This window comes from Meleagris gallopavo, chromosome 13, assembly GCF_000146605.3.
Source record: "Meleagris gallopavo isolate NT-WF06-2002-E0010 breed Aviagen turkey brand Nicholas breeding stock chromosome 13, Turkey_5.1, whole genome shotgun sequence".
Taxonomy (NCBI): Eukaryota; Metazoa; Chordata; class Aves; order Galliformes; family Phasianidae; genus Meleagris; species Meleagris gallopavo.
Window position 1 is genome coordinate 16,195,715 of NC_015023.2, and position 5,906 is coordinate 16,201,620.

The following is a 5,906-nucleotide window of genomic DNA, read 5'->3' on the forward strand; positions in this document are numbered from 1 at the left end:
TCTATGAAAAATGATGTATTTTACTACTTCCTATGTATAAAAGTTTCTTGTAAATTTTTGTGTGCCTTTGCATGTTTTTTCGAGGGGCTGTGTGTTTGTTTATAAACTATATATATTTTTTTCTAAATACAGAATTGTAAAATATCTGTTCCCTCCCCTCTCCCTTCCCCCCATTTTCTTTTTATTTCTGAATTATTTGTGAAATAAAACCTCCCCCAAATGAATGCCACTCTTGTCATTAATGGTTGTATTGAGAAGACTGAGCCTGAGCTATTTGGGATTGCTCCTGGGAACTAGAGTTAGAACCCGGAGATGTTAGATTAAGATGTTTGGAGGCTGTTTTGCAGACAAATAAATAAACCTTTTTGGTGACCAGGCTTTAAAAGTTAATCTTTACCCTATCAGGAATAAGACGTATCCTTCTTCATATCCTAGGAGTAAAGGAAATTGCATGTCTGTCTTTTGAGTCCCTGTAATATACAAGTTGAAGTAAATGGAAGTGTTGGATAAGAGTGGTTAATGAAGTTAATACTGCAAAATAAGAATGAGATGAACTCTCTTCTTCCTGATCAGGCTGTTAATAAATGTTTTTGGTTTTTTTTTTTTAAGGGAAAAGCATATACATTTTTAAAATCTCCTCTTGAAATTTTCTCTGATCTCATCTGCACCCACAGTCCCACAAATGAAACCAAGTTGTTTCATACTCATTCAATACTATTTTGGTTAAAAGAATAAGATGGCAGGGAGGTTTATAACTCAGATTCCAAGCAATGAGCACCAGATGGCTTCTGACCAAAAAGGCAGGCTGAGCCACGGGAGGGAGTCCTGATTGACATGAGGGCCATGAAAACAAATACTCTCTGTTACATATGGAATAAGATCAGCATAAAATACAGCAGTGTTTGCATCAGTTCAGGGCTGGCCTGCTACAGGTAGAGCTGAACCAATGGTCAGCACTGCTGGGCCGGTGATTTCTGCAGAAGGAAAGTTGCAGAGATAATCTGCAATTACAAATTACCCTTTTGGACTTGCTCATGCTCAGTTTCTGCTTGCTTTCTTGACTGCCTCTGTGTTGAAAATCTCTTATGCTGGGGAAGATTAACAGTGAGCAGAAATTGGTATTAAAACTCATGATAATGCTTGGATTGCAGAGATCATCCTGCTGATTATGACAGTTATTCCAATTTGCTAGTGCTACAAATAGCCCCATAATCCTTTTTTTTTTTTTTTGGTCAAAATTTAAGTTCTCATTTTCCTCTGGAGGAATGTATTAAAACCGAAGGCTGATATTTTCTGTGTATTGGCTCCTGACGCTCTGATGCTCTTTCTGATTTTCCTAACTGTTGTCTCCTGTTTGAGCAGCGTGCTTAATCCAGTGCTTATCCACCAAACAGTGGTGTGATTGGGAATGCCTTGTGGGAATGACAGTGCAGGCAGCTGTGTTCTCATTCCAAACATCAGGTGTACAAACCAGGTAAGTGAGCACTTGGAGCAGAAGAGGTACGAGGGAAAAATACGTGTTTTCATTCAGTTGGCTGTAGGGTTCAGGTCTATGGTTTAATGGAGAAGTTCTAAAAGATGGAAGGCTGAATGGAGGGGGAAAATCCCTGTGGATCCAAGAGGAGGTAGAGGTCGAAAGAAGGAGACGTGGCACACTCCTGGTTTCCTATGTTGTACTTCTGATGTGGGGCTAAATGCTGCCTCAAAGTTTATTCCAAGGTACAGAGGCTCTCCCTGCTCACCATTCTGGGAGAAACATCTTGTTGCCTGTCTTCCTGCTTGTCCCTCATCGCGCAGAGCTCGTCGGAGGCTATGTATAGTATGGGCATGCCTTGGGATGGGTGTTCTTCCAAAAACCCACAGACATTTATAGGATGGATGCAGGCAATGTTTTCACAGCCATTTTGAAAACGACAGGGTTGGTTCTCATTTATACTAAGGACCTACTTTAAGGCACTTAGAAGACATTTATGCCACTTCAGGGTGTGGATAGAGCAACGTAAAGGAGCCTCAGTGTAAATAGAAACCACCCTTATATCTTGTTGACAGTGGTTAAAATAGGGTTATGGAGTTAAATCAACAGACAAGGTCTCCCTTATGCAGCACTCTTCTCTGCAGTGTTTGCTCCTCACCATCAGTGCCATGGGAGCAGGCCAGTGCTATATGCAGTTTCCCCCTCATCCACTGTGTAGCCAAGCACTTCATAGTGCTATTAAGTGTCAGACTGAATACAAGCTATTTATAGAGAGCTAAAAGTCAGGAGGCTCAGGTGGAATATTATAGCCAAAAGCTGAAGGAGATGGGGGCACGGATTTGTAACATAAATTCAGTGCTTAAGAATGCCTTTCTTATGAGTGTTGCTTCTCAGAGGCTCGGGGCTCCTCTGGTTTAGGGGCTGTGGGTGACCGTGACCCCAGGAGAGGACATGCCAATGCACACAGCACTGAGAAGCGCCTGGCAGAACCTCAGGTTTTTATTTCAGAAGCTGCTCTTTCAAGGCACATCCATCTTTTGCACATGTGAAACAGAGCAAGCTAAGAAAATACCATTTCTAGCTATGCCAATGGGCAAGAGAATCAGGGTTTTTATTTTTCTTTTTTTTTCCTTATTTTTATTTTTCTTCCCCTAAAAGCTGCCTTCCAGGGCAATTTTGAAAGTGAAACTTCTCTAAGCTGGGATTGCCTGCCAGGAATTCCCTAGGAGCCATCCTTGAGCCCGACAACATGCCTCTGTGCTGAGCAAAGTAATCACTTCTCCTCAGCAACTGGGGAAAACACACACTGCAGGATGGTGTGAGCTGATCGACTCGGGCTGAGGAATGAGAGATGAGCCTATAAAAGGGAAAAACCTAGAGTGCTGGGCAGATAGCAAAGCTGTGGGCAGGTGATGATGTGCTTGTTGCCAGAAACAAATCATAAAAGCAGCCTAATTTCCTTTTCTACCGGCTTAGCAGCCTTGCAAGTAGGACAGAAGGGATAATGTCTAACAGATTGACTGGATGAAGTATACCATCTCACTTGACATGTTTGTAATCAAAATATGGTCCCGATGAATGCGAAGCAGATCCAAAAGTGCGTCAGTAATTGTATGTCTGAAGAGTAATTCTCTGTGGCTTAGAGTTCAAATCTGTTTCATTTAATCTGTTTATGTCTATGGAGAGCGATCCTCTGTGGATGTGATTTCAGCCTGATTCTGAAAAGTGTTTTCATTAATAATCTTTGTAGTAGAACAGAAATGATTGTGGTTATTGAATTTCTACTGGGCTGGATAGCATGGTGCTGAGAAGGACAGTGTGCTGAAGGGTAAGGCTGGAAGTCAGAGATCACCCTGAAAGTTGGAGAAACAATCTGCAGAAACTGCCCGATGCTCAGAACAAAGCAATACATAGAATTATGAAAGATGGAGACCAAAAAGTAAGGCAGTGACTCAGCCCAACTGAGATAAATAATCATTAAGAGCGTCACACTACTGCCAAAGAAGCAGTTGTTGTATCAGATGTGCAAGGATGGATATAACCTGTAAGATGTGTGAGAATCCTTTCAGGTTAGCTTTGTTAAGGTCTCTAGTGAACTATGAGATCTACTGTTAGAAAAGAATACAACAGACTGCAAGAAGTATGGGAGAATGCAAAGAAAGTGACCTGAGAGCTAAAACAAATCCTAAGGATGGAGGAGAGCAAAGGAAAAGTGAAGACTCTTGACATCTGTAAAAATACTTCAGAAGGGGAAGAGGGCATTTGTTTTTCATGTCCAAAGGGGCCTCACTGAGAAGCAGTGGGCTTAAGCTGTAGTAATGAACACTGACAGTGGCCACTGGGGAAAGCTCTGACTGGTAAAGACATTCCATATTGTCTTTTGAGGCCATCTTCTGAGAATTTTAAGAGAACTATGGGCAACAACTCCTGAAACTGAGATAGCTATTGCTAAATCTGCTTTGAGCAGGATATGGACCAGACAATGTCTTGATGACCCTCCCACTTGTGATTTCTACCATTTCAAGTTGAAAAGAAACATGAAATTGTATGAACCAGTGTGGTGCACAGTCATGGATACAGATAGAGACCTTCCAGAAGTGCCCGAGGTAGGTGTGCTTAGCATCTTGTCAGCAAGCACTGAGATGACAAAAAGCACTCGTTGCTGTTATTCAGATAGTTTTTTCCCTGTAGGTCTTTTAGCGAAAAAATGAGTCATTGGATCCTGAGATGTGTTCCCCAAGGGACCCCTGGGCCTCCTCCTGCCAATTCAGAGGTAAAGTACAGGTGGAAAAACCTAGAAAGACGGATTGGAAATGCTGGCAAGTATTAATTTAGGGCATCCACGTAGGGGTGGCACTGAGTAGACAAATAAAACCAAGTGTTGGTTGTTGCAGAAGATGAACTGCTAAAATGTGGTGGAGGGATCCAGTCCTGTCCCAGACATGTAGCACTGTCTGAGGACAAGGTTTTGATGGGAAGATGAAGACCGTGGATATTTTTCCCATCTTCAGAGTCATTAAACAATCCCAAAGTGTCTGAGGGCATCTGGCCAGCTCAGCAGGCTGTGTTTGCCTTTCCAAATACACGAATGAAATTAAGCTGCCTTAAATCATGACAGCAAAACAGACTCACGGAGCCGAGGAGGATACTAGTCAAGAGATTCTTGGGGAACAGATACTTCATCAGAAAAAGATGATTTTTTGAAATCCCAAACCCTCGATCGAGGTTTGGGAGCCAACCATTTTAACAGGAGCAATAAAATTACGAAAGCACTTGAGTTTTTATAAGGTCAACCCTCCGACCTAGACGAAGACAAGGAGTTTAAAAGTCAACTCTAGCTAATATTGTGGACAGCTCAAGATATAGCTCTGGAAAACTCATGTGCTCCTTCTTCTTCAGGATAATTGTTAGACCAGGTCACACTCTATTCCCTTGGCACTGGGGGTGGCGCTTGCACCGAGTGGCCTGACTATGAGTTCATTGTACAGGAAGATCCCTGCTTCCCCCTGGCTGTCTCACGCTGATGGAGAAGGAGCTTGTGTGAGGTCTCTACTCTCCTCTTATATAATCCGTGACATCAGATAAAATTAATGCCAAGTGCCCAAAAAAGGACTGTGTGTGCTCTCTTGCAGCGCGTTCCCGTAATCTCAACACAGCGTTCGACTGACAGTTTTGCCAGTAAAAGAGAGGTTTTGCCTTTGCCTTGAGAATCCAGATTTAAAATTAGCTGTGTCTCAGCAGAGCCATTGGTAGAGATGCTGACAGCCTCAGTACTCAGTGTCAGAGGTTTAGGGCCATAAAAGAGTCCCATAGCCCAGTTTGAACAGCAACCAGAAAAGTTTGTTCAGGGAGGGCTCTCTGGTCATTAACAACAGGAGTCTCCATTAACTCCTACATCAAGAAAACTGGCCAAACTTTATAAAAATACTTCTTAAAGTAAATGTTAGTGAGTCACAGGTACTAAATATTAATAATTCATACACTGGGGATAGAAATATTAGCAGGTATCTTGTGACACAGGCCTTTTATACATGCAGTATTACAGAACCGGGTGTATGTTCCTCTTTTTTTTTTATTTTTATTTATTTACTTATTTTGTTTATTTATTGCTTTGTGTGAGCCAACCTTTCACATCTGAGATTCAGCCTTGGAGTTGTTCTGGGGTCCTGGGTCAGCAAAGCAGTTTGGCTGAGTGCAATGAGGCTCCATACTTGCAAATTGCAGATAGATGAGGTTTCTCACTGCCAGGCATATTTTTGGGGAACAAAAAAATAAAATAATAAACACATTTCAGTGAAATTCATGCAACTGCTCCATCCCCAGAGGCACTTTTGTCACATTAAAGAAGGGAATGGAATGAGATCAACCCCCTCCTCATTTTTTCAAGTGAGATGGCGTTAAGTGAACAGCAGTTTTTGTTGATGAAAATGCA